We start from the raw sequence: 14,651 nt of genomic DNA, 5'->3' as shown, positions 1-14,651 counted from the left end.
TATGTTCTTTGATTTACAGGCATATGTAAAATATTTATCAAGTAAGTGAATATATCATAAGATTTAAGAAATTAACAAGTTAGTTGAAGGAGTAACGTCTCCAAACTGGCAGAGTAGAACCAATCTGGCCTTCACTCTCCCCGTCAGAAAATGAGCACCAGGATTATCACCATCAGTATGCCAGAACTCAAGTCTGAGGCTGAGTTGATTCCTGGGTGTACAAAGAAATGAAAAACTCTCAGCAGACAGTAAGAGAAATGGACTGCTCTGTTTTGCACTCCTCTAATTTACCAGGGACCATGCAGAAAATTCCTCTGCAACTCAATTTCCACCGTGGAAAAAGTGAAATTGAGGCAGCCAGCCAGCCTCCCCACTGTCTTGAGTTTCTTTGCAGGAAAACTGTTCTTGTGAAGGAACAAGAAGCATAGTGAGTGCCTGTAGGGAGAAAACCCCTGAGAGCGGTTAGAGACAAAGAGCAACCCCAGCCCTTGAAATTCTGCTCTTTATCTTAGCCAAAAGAGACACTAAATCAAAGTGGCTGTTCGGCAGCACCATGCTATAAGAGGCACACTCCATGGGTCCTCTGGGCACAAACCTCTAGCCAGTGTTCTTCTCACACAGTTGGACTGTTCCCTCTGGGGCCTCTTCCACCAACCTATGATGGGCAACGCTCTGAATGTTTGTGAGAACTGAGGCAAACCTGGATGGACTTACAGCACCATCTAGTGCTGAAAAGGAGGTAGCAATCTAGCATTAATGGAATTCAGCAGGCAAACTGCAAAGAACCTCCAAACAACCGTATCTTAGAAAAAGCAGAACAAGCTAGACAGCAAGACTGAAATAAATTACTAATTCTTCAATGCAAAGCCACAGATATACATTCATAAAAACAGCAAACAGGGAAGCATGATCTTCCCAAACAGACCAAGCAAGGAGCTAGTGATTGATAGTAATGAGATGGTAATGTGTGAGCTTTCACACTGAGAATTCAAAATAACAGTTCTAAGAAAACTCAGTGAACTCCAAGATAACACACAAAAGCAATTTATAAATTTATCAGAGAAATGTAACAAGGAGATTAAAAACTTTTTAGTGTTTTAAAAACTCAAACAGAAGAGATGGTCATGGTGGCTCAGGCCTGTAATCCCAGCGCTTTAGGAGGCCAAGGCGGGTGGAGGAGGCTGAGGTACAAGAATCACTTGGACCCAGGAGGCAGAGGTTGCAGTGAGCTGAGATCGTGCCACTGCATTCCAGTCTGGGCCACAGAGTGAGACCCTGTCTCAAAACAAACAAAAATAGCCAGGTGTGGGGGCTCAAACCTGTAATCCCAGCACTTTGGGAGGCTGAGGCAGGTGGATCACGAGGTCAGGAGTTTGAGACCAGCCTGACCAACATGATGAAACCCTGTCTCTACTAAAAATGTAAAAATTAGCTGGTATGGTGGTGTGCGCCTATAATCCCAGCTACTCAGGAGGCTGAGTCAGGAGAATTGCTGGAACCCAGGAGGTGGAGGTTGCAGTGAGCCGAGATCACACCACTGAACTCCAGCCTGGGCAACAGAGTGAGACTCTGTCTCAAAAAAAAAAAACCCTAAACAACAACAACAACAACAAACACAAACAGAAATCCTGGAACTGAGAAATGCATTTGCTGAACTAAAAAATGCATTAGAGGCTCTCAATAGCAGAATGGATCAAGCAGAGAAGAGAATCAGTGAGTCCAAAGACAGGCAATGTGAAAATATGCAAAGGAGAAAAAAGAAAAAGAATGAAAAGGAATGAAGAATGCCTACAAGATATAGAGAATAACCTCTAAAGAGCAAATCTAAGAGTGGTTGGCATTCAAAGGAAGTTGAGAAAGAGCAATGGTTAGAAAAATTATTTAAAGAAATAATAATAGAAAACTTTTGAAACCTAGAGAAAGATATAAATATCCAAGTCAGGAAGGTCAGAGATCACCAAATAGATTCAACACAATTAAGACGACCCCAAGGCATATAATAAACTCTTAAAGGTCAGGGTCAAAGAGGATTCTAAAAGCAGCAAGAAAAAGAAGGAAATAACACATCAAGGAGGTCTGATTTGTCTGGAAACAGCAAACAGTGGAAACTATATAGGCCAGGAGGGAGTGGGACAACATGTTCAAATTGCTGAAGTAAAAAACTGCTAAATGAGAATACTTCATTCAACAAATCTTTCTTTCAAACATGTAGGAGAGATAGTCTTACCCAGACAAACAAAAGCTTAGATAATTCATCAACACCAAAGACATCTTAACAAGAAATGCTAAAGGGAGTTCTTCAATCTGAAAGAAAAGTACACTAATGTGCAAAAAGAAAACAGTTGAACGTATAGAACTCACTGGCAAAAGTAAGTATTCAGACAAATTCAAAATCTTCTAATGGTGTGTCATGGTGTATAATCAACTCATCTCTAGTATGAAGCCTAAAAAATTAGTCTATTGAAAATAATAACTGTAGCAACTTGTTAAGATATAGACAATATAAAAATATGTGAATTCAGACAACAAAAAAATGTGGTAGATTGAGTTAAAGTGTAGAGTTTTAAAGTTTTTTACTTTGTTTCTTTGTGATCAAAGTTCAATTGTAATCTGTTTAAAATAACTTGCTATTTCTGTAAGATGTTTTTTGTAATTCTCATGGTAACAACAAAACTAAAACCTGTAATAGATACACTCAAAATAAAGAGCAATGAATTAAAACATTACCGCCAGAGAAAAGTAAGTGTTCAGACAAAGCACAAAAGAAGATAGTAAAAAAGGAAGAAAGGAGAGGAGTTTCAAAACAACCAGAAGACAAGTAACAGAATGGCAGTAGTCAGTCCTTACCTATTGTATTAGTTAGGGCCCTCCAGTGGGACTGAACCAATAGGATATATGGATGTACAAAAGGGATTTTATTAGGGAGAATTGGTTCTCATGATTACAAGGCGAAGTCCCACAATAGGCTGTCTGCAAGCTGGGGAAAGAGAGAAGCTAATAGTGTCTCAGTCCAAATCCAAAAGCCTCAGAACTAGGGAAGCTGACAGTACAGCCCTCATTCTGTGGCCAAAGGCCCGAAAGCCCCCAGGAAGCCACTGGTGAAATTCCCGGAGTCCAAAGGCCAAAGTACCTGGAGTCTGATGTCTAAGGGCAGGAAGAGAGGAAGCAAGTGTCCAGCAGGGAAGAAGAAAGAGAACCACAAGATGCAGCAAGCAAATTTATCCCACCTCCTTCCACCTGCTTTGTTCTAGCTGTGCTGGCAGCCAATAGGATGTGGCCCACATTGAGGGTGGGTCTTCCTCACCTAGTCCACTGAAACAAATATCAATCTCCCTTGGCAACACTCTCACAAACACAATTAGAAACAATACTTTACCAGTCGTCTAGGCATCCCTCAATCCAGTCAAGTTGGCACCTAATATTAACCATCGCACCTATCAATAATAACATTTAATATAAATGGACTAAATTCTCCAATTAAAAGACAATGAGTGGCTGAATAGATTTTTGTTTTAAAGACCCAGATACATACTGCCTACAAGAAACCCATTTCACATACAGGCACATGTAGACTGAAGGTGAAGTGGTAGGAAAAGCTATTCCAGGCCAGGCATTGTGGCTCAAGCCAGTAACCCTAGCACTTTGGGATGCTGAGGCAGGTGGATCACTTGAACCTGGGAGTTTGAGACCAGCCTGGGCCACATGGTGAAACCCTGTCTCTACAAAAAAAAATACCAAAAAAAAAAAAAAAATGTAACTGGGTGTGGTGGGATGTGCCTGTAGTCCCAGCTACTCAAGAGGCTGAGGTGGGAGGATTGGTTGATCCCAGGAGGTTGAGGCTTCAGTGAGCCATGATTGTGCCACTGCACTCCAGCCTGGGTAACAGAGTGAGACCCTGTCCAAAAACAACAGCAACAACAAAACAATATTTCACGTAATTGGAAACCAAAAAAGAGCAGGAGTAGCTATGCTTATTATATCAGATATAATAGATTCAAGTCAAAAACTGTAAAAAGAGACGAAGGTCACTGTATAATGATAAAGGAGCAACTCAGTAAGAAGATATAACAATTGTAAATATATGTGCATCCAATATTGGAGCATTCAGATATGTAAAGCAAACGTTAATAGATCTAAAGGGAGAGCTAGATTGCAATACAATAATAGTAGGGGACTTCAACACCCCACTCTCAGTAATGGACAAATCATGCGGACAGAAAATCAACAAAGAAACATTGGAGTGATGTTACGCCCTAGACCAATGGACCTAACTGACATTTACAGAACATTTCATCTTACTGCTGCAGAATATACAATGTTTTCTTTAGCATGTAAAGCATTCTCCAGGATAGACCATATTTTAGGACATAAACCAAGTCTCAACACATTCAAAAAGTTGACATTATATCAAGTATATTTTCTGATCACAATGGAATAAAACTAGAAATAAACAACAAAAGCAACTTTGGTTTTTTATTGTTTTTTAAAAATTCATTCAATTTTTTTTAATTGAAAACATAGAGTCAGGGTCTTGCTCTGTTGGCCAGACTGGTCTCTAACTCCTGTGTTAGCAATCCTCCTGCCTTGGCCTTTCAAAGTGTTGGGATTGGATTACAGGTGTGAGCCACCATGCCCAGCCTAAACATGACTTTGGAAACTATACAAACACATGGAAATTAAACAACATACTCCTGAGTAATTAATTGGTCAGTGAAGAAATTAAGATGAAAATTTTTAAATATCTTAAGTTAAAAAAATGAAAATAAAAACACACCAAAACAACATACCAAAATCTATGGGATATAGCAAAATCAGAGCTAAGAGGGAAGTTTATAGCAATAAATGCCTATATCAAAAAAATAGAAACATTTCAAATAAACAACCTAATGATGCACCTCAAGAAACCGGAAAATCAAGAACAAACCAAACCCCAAATTAGTAAAAGACAGGAAATAATAAAGATCAGGGCAGAAGTAAATTAAGACTGAAAAAATGCAAATGATCAACACAACAAAAAGTTGTTTTTTTGAAAAGATAAAATGGGCAAATCTTTAGTTAGACTAAGAAAAAAAGACCCAAATAAAATCAGAGACAAAACATGAGACATTGCAACTGATACCACAGAAATACTAAGGATCATTAGAGAGTATTGTGAACATCTATGCCAACAAATTGGAAAACAGAAGAAATGGATACATTCCTATATACATGAAGCCTATCAAGATTGAACCATGAAGAAATAGAAAACCCAAATAGACCCACAGCAAGTAATGAGATTAAAGCAGTAATATAAAGTGACCAATTAAAGGAAAGCCAGACCTGATGGCTTCACTGCTGACTTCTACCAAATATTTAAAGAATAATTAATACCAATTCTATTGAAACTATTCCAAGAAATTGGAGAGGAGGGAATATTTTCAAACTTATTCTATGAGGCCAGCATTATCCTGATACCAAAACCAGACAAGGAGACAACATGAAAACCACAGTCTAATATTCCTGATTAACATAGATGCAAAAATCTTCGACAAAATACTAGCAAACAGAATACAACAACATGGTAAAAAGATCATTCTCCATAATCAAGTGGGGTTCATCCCAGGGATGCAAAGATGGTTCAACATACACAAATAAATAAACATAATACATCTCATTAACAAAATCAAAGACAACCATATGAACATTTCAATAGATGCTGAAAAAGCATTTAATAAAATTCAACATGCTTTTATGATAAAAAAAAAAACCCTCAACAATTTGGGTATAGAAGGAACAAACCTTAAAAAATAAAGACTGTATATGGTGAACCCACAACTAACATCATGCTGAATGAAGAAAAATTGAAAGCCTTTCCTCTAAGATTAGGAATAAGGCAAGGATGCCCACTTTTACCACTTTTATTCAACATAGTACTGGAAGTCCTAGCCAGAGCAACTACGTGAAAGAAAGAAAGGGTATCCAAATTGGGAAGGAGGAAGTCAAATTATTCTTGTTCACAGAGGACATGATATTATATTTTTAATTTTTATTATTATTATTATTGTTATTATTATTATTTTATTTGTAGAGATGGAGTTTTGCCATGTCATCCAGGCTGGTCTCGAACTACTGGGCTCGAACAATCTTCCTGCCTCAGCCTCCCAAAGTGCTGGGATTACAGGCAGGAGCCACTGCGCCCAACCTAATATTATATTTGGAAAAACGTAAAGACTCCACCAAAAAACTGTTAGAACTGATAATCAAATTCAGTAAAGTTGCAGGATAAAAAAATCAGCATATTAAAATCAGTAGCATTTATATATGCCAACAGCAAATAATTTTGAAAAGAAATCAAGAAAGCAATCCCATTTACAATAGTTGCAAAAAATATAAAATATCTAGGAATAAATTTAACCAAAGAAGTGAAAGATCATTAGAAGGAAGACTGAAACACTAATGAAAGAAGTTGAAGAGAACACACGAAAAATGGAAAGATAGCCTTTGCTCATAGATTAGAAAACAGTCAACAAAGTGAAGAGGCCACCAACAGAATAGGAGAAAATATTTGCAAACTGCCCATCTGAAAAGGGATTAATAACCCAAATATATAAGGAACTTAATAGCAAAGAGAACATAAAAAGAACCAATAATTTGATTTTGAAATAGACAAAAGATCTGAACAGACATTTCTCAAAAAATGACATACAAATGGCCAAAAAGTATATGAAAACATGTTCAACATCACAAATCATCAGGGAAATGCATACCAAAAGCACAATGAGATATCATCTTTTATCAGAAAGACAAAAAATAACATGCTTATGAGGATGCAGAGAAAGGGGAACACTCATACACTGTTGGCGGGAACGTAAATTAGTACAGTGATATGGAAGACAATGTGGAGGTTCCTAACAACTGAAAATAGAACTACCACATGATCCAGCAATCTCACTGCTGAGTATAAATCCAAAAGAAAGGAAATCAGCATACCAAAGATATCTCACTCCCATGTTTATTGCAGCACTATTTACAATGACCAAGAGTATCTGTCACCGTAAGTGTTCATCAACAGATGAATGGATAAAGAAAATGTGGTATATGTACACAATGGAATATGATTAGGCATAAAAAAAAAAGAAGGAAATTCTGTCATTTGCAGCAATATGGATGGAACTGAAGGTCATTATGTTAAGTGAAATAAGCCAGGCACAGAAAGACAAATATCACATGTTCTCACTCATTGTGGGAACTAAAAAAGTGGATCCCATGGAGTTAGAGGATATATTGGTGGTTACCAGAGTCTGGGAAAGGTAGGGAGTATGGGGGGATAGAGAGTGGTTAGTTAATGGGAACAAAAATACAGTTAGGAGGAATAAGAATTAGTGTTTGATAGTACAGTTGGGTGACTATAGTTAACAATAATTTATTGTATATTTTAAAATAGCTAGAAGAGAAGAACTGGAGTCTTCCCATAAAAAGATAAATGTTGGAGGTGATTAATATCCCAGTTACTCTGATTTGATCATTACACATTGTATGCATATATTAAAGTATCACGTGTACCCTCAAAATATGTACAACTATTATGTATCCATTTTAAAAAAGAAATTACTTCATGGTGTTCCAATCCAATGTTAAGAAAGATGGTGCAGATCTATAATAAAAGCATGAATGTTTTCCCCGGCCATTCATTTTGTGTCTGAAAGTCAAATCTCTAAGCAGTTATTGATGAATAGACATAAATGGCAAGCTTTCAATAACTATAAAAATATTCTAGTGCTGGTTGGAACAGAAGAATAAAGGGATAAGGTTTTGGAAAATCTTAAGACTTCACGTTTTTTATGAACACATCATCTTTCTTTTTATGGATCTCTCGGTCTAGTAATTCTCAAATATGTCAGTGAGCACTGTCTTCAACTACCAATATAATAAAATATAACCAATTGTAAGACTTAAAGAAATAAGGGCTATTTGTTTCATATTACACAATGTGCAGAGAAAAGCAGTCCAAGGCCGGTCATCCACAATACCAATAAAAATGAAGTCTTTCTATCTTGTTAGTCCACAGTCCTTAGGATCTTTTTGCTTGTCTTATGATTGCAATATGTCTACTGCACCTCCTGCCTCATGTTCTTTTACCAGGCCAGAGAGGGGAAAAAGCACAGTGGTAAAGGCAAGATGTTTGTTGATTTGTTTATGAGGAAATCCAAAGTTTCCCCAAATTCCCACAGTCAGAAATTTCATTGATGTGTTTTAGGTTAGAACTTTGTCACAAGGCCATGTTAAACTGCTGGGGAGGAGAGGACTTTGGGTGGAGTTTGAGTGAGTTAATCAGTATAGTCTGTCTCACTGAATGTGGATTTGAGCTGCCAGTCATCAGTATCTAAAAGGGCATTTTTCCTTGCCAGAAAAGATCTTGTTTGGGTTGCAGTAAAAAGGCAAAACAACAACAAAGGAACAATCACGGCAGATAAAAAGTAAGCAAGTGTTTAATAAGTCATTATATCAGTGCTGCAAAGGAACTCTGGTCTAATGCTCTTTCCTATCCCAGACCCCTGTGGTGAACAATTCAAAGGCCAAAAAAGCCAACTACTGAAGAACCACAGCACCCACAGTCTAGCAAATCATTTCATAATGGGATCCAGGGCCTAGAAAAGCTTGTATATGGAAACAGCAACCATTATGACAAACTATGAACTTACATATTTTCTCAACAGCAATCTTTTAGTTTGACAGTATATTGATTAAAAGTCCAGGCTCAGGACTCAGGGAGAACTGGGTTTAAATCCAGTCTCAACTGTTTACTAGCAATATGACCTTGGGCAATTTCAGCCCTCTTGGCCTTTGATCTTTAAAATTACTTCACCCCTATTTTCCCACCAAACCCCAAACTAATAGCAAAGAGTTTGGATTAATCTAAGTTTTAGGTTCACTTTGGGAAAACCATTTCACAATATGGGAAATGTGTAGAATTGCTGGGGAGTGTTGCTCAGGACAGTGGAAATTATTGCCAGTTTTTGCATTTTAAAGATTACTTTCTGCTATGATGTTATGGCTTATGAGTATGCTTTTATTTATTTATTTATTTATTTGTTTATTGAGACAGAGTCTTGCTCTGTCACCAGGCTGGAGTGCAGTGGCGCCATCTTGGCTCACTGCAACCTCCGCGTCCCGGGATCAAGCGATTCTCCTGCCTCAGCCTCCTGAGTAGCTGGAACTACAGGTGCATGCCACAACGCCTGGCTGATTTTTGTATTTTTAGTAGAGACAGGGTTTCACCATGTTGGCCAGGCTGGTCTCAATCTCTTGACCTTGTGATCCGCCTGCCTCTGCCTCCCAAAGTGCTGGGATTACAGGCGTGAGCCACTGCGCCCGGCCTGTTTTTTTTTTGTTTGTTTGTTTTTTGAGATGGAGTCTCGCTCTGTCGCCCAGGCTGGAGTACGGTGGTGCGATCTCAGCTCACTGCAAGCTCCGCCTCCCGAGTTCACGCCATTCTCCTGCCTCAGCCTCCCGAGTAGCTGAGACTGCAGGCACCCGCCACCACGCCCAGCTAATTTTTTGTATTTTTAGTAGAGATGGGGTTTCACCGTGTTAGCCATAATGGTCTCGATCTCCTGACCTCATGATCTGCCTGCCTTGGCCTCCCAAAGTGCTGGGATTACAGGCATGAGCCACCGTGCCTGGCCGACTATGCTTTTAATGCCTTCTTTCACCCCAGCTTCCGTCATGCTCATGGGGAATAAAATAGAGCCCTTTGGGGCCCAGATTTATAAAGTCTACCAGAGTGCTCAAACCATAGCATGATCAAGCTAGAAGAGAGCTTAGAGATGTTTGTGCTAAGCTTTTACCTTTTACAAGAGGGACAGCTGTGGATCTGATAAATTTTATGTGCGAATCTGAAAGAGCCAATCTCTCAAGATGAATTTTGAATACCTAACTGGGCTTAAATTTAAAATAGAGTCAGGTGGCCATTTGCTGACTAGAGCTCACACACATACTCTGAGTTCCCAGAAAACCTACACATCTGCTTAACTTTGGGGTTGTCATAGCTAACAGTTTCTGTCCACATGGCTTGAACCAACCAATAGAGTGTAGCCTGCACTGACCAATCAGAAGTCAGCAGCATTGACCAATCAGAAGTCAGCAAGTGTCAACCAATCAGAACTAAGCCAGTTTGAATCCTGTGTTTGCATAAGAGGACCTGAGTGGAAAGCTGGGTGGGAACTTTAACTCTAAAAGCGAAACCCTCCTTTTTTCTTTAATGTATCTTTTGTTTCCACTGAAGGCTTTGTCTTCCCTGTTTGGAAACTGTTCACTGGAATAAAGTCTCTCTTCTCTAAATTCCTTTTCAGATAACTTTTTTCACATCCCCAAAGTCAGACAACTACAAAACTGAGGGCAGGACCTGGTTTTTCTGTGTCCTTGGCTAAGCTTATAGCCTCTATATCTTTCTATTTTTTCCTCTTGGAGAATTCTAAAGAAATAGAATATATATTAATATTTCATTCATGAGACAAAAAGCAGTAATTAAGAATATTATACATCTGTTTAGTTGTCCTGTCCTTAAAAAAACAAGGGTAACTTTTTTAAAGTTACTAAATCTTGATATGACAGAAAAAAAAGCCAGTATTATTTTTATAGATATCCTCAAAATTTTCCCAAATAATGTGCAGAATGTTCATTAAAAATGCAGATGTAAAAAGAGTAGATTTATATAATAGCATATAAATATAGAATTTAATTATTCTAAGACTAATATCTTGAATGGTTGGGTTTGTTATGCTTATTAATGTATAATAGATTTGCAAAGTTAATTTTTTAAATCATACTTTTTAAATGGCATTTAATCTGGTTCACTAACTCTCAGGGACTTGAGGAGGAAAGATGTGAAAACAAAAATGTGATGTGAATTTGGTCTGAACCTTATTTAAAATGTTTAGAAGTGTTAGTTTTTTAAATGAATTGAGGTTTTTTATATACAGGCTGTTTAATGTTTTGAAGGAATAATTGAAACCAGCAATTTGGATTGGGATACAATTTGAACTTACTTGGAATACACATAACAAACTGTAGTCTTGCATTTTAGGTTCAGTTACATCAACTCATGAAAACAAGTCAGGTTCTGTTTTGCAACCATTTTTCTTAGTATCATTTACCCGTTAGGAAATGCTGCTTAGTTAGCAGATGGTAGGGCTCATACACTATCAGTCAAACTGTTGGCCAAACTTAGAGCTAGTGGGAGGGTTGGCAAAGACTGTTTTCCGTGAAAATACAAGTTTTTTTTTTTTTCCTTCTGTGTAGTTTGGCAAGGAACACAGAGAAAAGCCTTATGCTGATGAATTTGGAAACTCTAAATAATATAGTTAAGTAATGCAGTTTCTTAAAATGTAAAATTACTTGATTAGTTTAATAATATAAGTGTTGCTTTAGGGTTGTCTTCATTTTAAACAACTATGACTTCTTATTTGTAAAAGATATATGTCATGTGGACTTGCAAACGGTTATAAAATCACCTTCAGATTTTACTGTGTTGATGACTCATTTTCTCACTTGGGGAAGAAAAGAAACCTGGATAGCTATTAAAACTAGTACCATGTTGTAAAAGAGCCAGATGGTTCAGGCCTGTTTGATTAAATTACTTAGAATTACTTGTAAAACAAAAGAATATTCCCAGTGACTTTTCAGATCTATGTTTTGATAACCTCAGGGGTCTGACCTTATTTCACCAATGCAGACAGTGGTTCCAGGTTTCATAGCTGTGTACTGTGTGCACTTCACATAAGGAAATGTTCCACAACCACATTGCTCTATCAAGGAAGTATGTGGATGTTGGCTCAAGTTGTGGTGTGGGTGAAAAAGCAAATGAAACAAAACATCTAGAAGTCACTTTGGGAACAGTTTATTTTTGGTGGAACATTGTTCTACCTATAGACCTCACTTTCATCACTTTAGTCTTAATCGCTGTCTCTGTAAAAGTGTTTACAGGCTGGGCGTGGTGGCTCATGCCTGTAATCCCAGCACTTTGGGAGGCAGAGGCAGGTGGATCGCTGGGGTCCAGAAGTTCGAGACAAGCCTGAGCAACATGAAAAAACCGTGTCTCTATGAAAAATACAAAAATTAGCCAGACGTGGTGGCATATGTCTTGTAGTCCCAGCTACTCGAGGGGCTGCGGTGGGAGGATTGCTTAAGTCTGGGGAGGTTGAGGCTGCAGTGAGCTGTGACCGTGCCACTGTACTCCAGCCTGGATGACAGAGCGAGACCCCATCCCCCTCCCAAAAAGGGAAAAAGTTTACAAGGGATTTTGATCTAAAGTTTTCATGACTTTTAAATTGCAGAAGCAGTTCTATTAATTTTAGCAGGACCACCCTTGCAAAATGATCTAGCATATGAAAGACAAAAAACTATACCACAGTAAGAGGCAGCCACATGGAAATGGGGAGAATGTGCCCTGTAGTCTGGGTGGCCGCTTCTGTCACTAGCTGTGTGACAGCTGTGGCTGGGCATGCTGCTTAATCTTTTTGTTTCTAAATTGTCTCATTTGTAAAAAGGAGATGATAGAGAATTTGAGAGTAACAAGATGTGTTTGGAAAGGTGGGTTGGGTCTGTGTTGTTGAGGCCTTGAGTATCCACTTAGGAGATGAGTTTTAACCAGTAGGCAGTGAGGGACCACTGCAAGCCAGTAACATGATGGCAGACTTATAAAGCTGTTCCTTTTCCCCCTTCACTGTTCTTCCTTCACCCTCTCCCTGCCCTGGGTGGGTCAAGGGGGTTGGATGAAGTCTGGAGGTAGACAGATTTCTCTAAGAGCATTAGGATAGTATCAGTGGGAAATAAAAAGAAAGGACCCATGTGAGAAACAGAGCATTAACAGAATTCTGGGACCCATAGTATGTGGAGTGAACGAATGAGTGAGGAGGCTGATAGGGCAGCATTGAGACTGGGTTACTGGAGGGGTAGGAGGCTCAGAAGTAATGCATTCAGGAGCAGAGCCAGCTTCTTTATTGATCTTAGAGGCATGACTCACACTGCTCACCACTTATTCCTGACTCATGCTTCCTGTCTTGCTAAGTATTTTTCTTTCCATACCATACAATGTTCCATTGGAATGGTTGGTGGAGCCTAATTCATTTTAGCAGTTTACCATCTGTTTCAGGTGGCTTGTAATTTGCATTGAAGCAATTTATCAATTAACTCAAGAGTCCGTGTTTTATGTTCCAAAGACAGCCCTCCTTTTATTGCACTACAAGGTAACATTAAACAGGAGAGAACTGCCAACTTGCTCTTTCCCATGCCTTCCCTGGCCCTATTATCTTAAATTTCTTTCTATTGATTTATTCCTTCATGTCTAAAACTGTGTTTGAATCAATCGTTTCCTATAAATCATTTCTCAATGCTGCTTCTCTGTAAGTATTCTATTTTTCTCCTGTTATGTGTTGGCAGACTTCTTGACACTACCTCCCACCTGCCCACTGTGACACTCAAAAACTGCTTTAAACAGTCTCTACCTGGGTGTTGAAAGGCACAAGCCAATTCATCATTACCAAAACAGAACTCATCATTTTCTTCCTCCAACCTTCCTTTTCCCCTATATCCTGTCCAACCCTCTCTCTTGTATCCTGTTTCTCAATGAATGGCACTATCATCTGCTCAGTTGACTTGGCCAGAATTTGGAAATATCTTTGATTTCTCTCTTTTACTCCCTACTGCATATTTTTTTCTTTTTAGCATGTAATTTCACTTTCTTTCTTCTCTCCATTCTCTCTGGCACTCATTTTATGTTAGTGACATTACTATCAAATTCAAAGCTGCTGAATTTGTCTTCTAGCATCTACTCTTGACTCTTGACTTTGACCACCTGACTTATTTTTCATTTGTCCACCAGAGTTGTCTTTCTCAGATCACATTTATTCATGTCACTTCCTGGTTAAAATCTCTCCTGAACTCTGTTGGCTTTAACATGCTGCATGAGGTATTTCCAGTTCTAGCTTCCACTACCTCTCAGCTTCATTCTCCATCATTGCTCCAGAGGAGCCCTTGGCTGTAGCCACGTGGAGTCACTCTCTGTTACCCAAGTTCAAGGCACCCTCTCTGGCCATATGCCTTCACCCATCACGTGCTGACTTTGTAGGCTCTCTTCTCTTCTTCCTTGCCCTACTCAGTCCTGCTTAGGTTCAGCTCAGATGTCATCTCTTCCAGAAAGGCTACTTTGATCCTTTGTCCTCTCTCTCAGTCTTGGTTAGTTACCCTTCCTCTCTGTTCCCAGAGTCCCTCTTGAGACACTTTTTACTCTCTTATAATGGCCTAATTTGTGTTTTCTTCTTGGACTATATGTGCCTTGAGGACAGGGACAATGTCTTACCTGCTTTGAATTCACAATCTCTAGATGCTCAGTAAATGTTGGTTGAATGATCGAATGAAAAATGATGTTTTCTTTTCAGCTCCACTATTACAAACTTGGTCTCATCAAGGTCCCAGGAATTTCTTAATCATCAAATCTGATTGCCTATGATCCCTTCTTGTCTTGCTCTTTCAGTAGCACTTGATTCTGGGCTTCTGTGGCATGACATTTCCTGTTTCTTTTCTCTGGGAATAATTTCTCTATCCTCAGAATAGGTTTCTTGCTCTCTCCTCACACCCAGATGTTGGCTCTGGTCTGACTGCACCTCCAGATG

At 38.8% G+C, this 14,651-nt stretch overlaps 1 protein-coding gene across 13 annotated transcripts in view; it reads left to right on the top strand.

The window, feature by feature from the left end:
* The window catches only part of FBXL13 (F-box and leucine rich repeat protein 13), a 304,728-nt gene that overhangs the window by 82,710 nt on the left and 207,367 nt on the right, over positions 1-14,651 (top strand). Inside the window, exon 2 of one of the 13 annotated variants that reach the window (XR_009209025.1) lies at positions 2,213-2,369. The exons of the other annotated variants lie outside the window; for them this stretch is intronic. The gene's annotated coding sequence lies outside the window, so the exon portion shown is untranslated. The remainder of the gene's footprint in view (positions 1-2,212; positions 2,370-14,651) is intronic. 13 annotated transcript variants of the gene reach the window in all.

Source organism: Hylobates moloch, unplaced genomic scaffold, assembly GCF_009828535.3.
Source record: "Hylobates moloch isolate HMO894 unplaced genomic scaffold, HMol_V3 SCAFFOLD_1, whole genome shotgun sequence".
In the NCBI taxonomy this organism is placed as follows: domain Eukaryota; kingdom Metazoa; phylum Chordata; class Mammalia; order Primates; family Hylobatidae; genus Hylobates; species Hylobates moloch.
The sequence above is the reverse complement of the archived record's forward strand: the minus strand, read 5'-3'. Positions and strand labels throughout refer to the sequence as shown.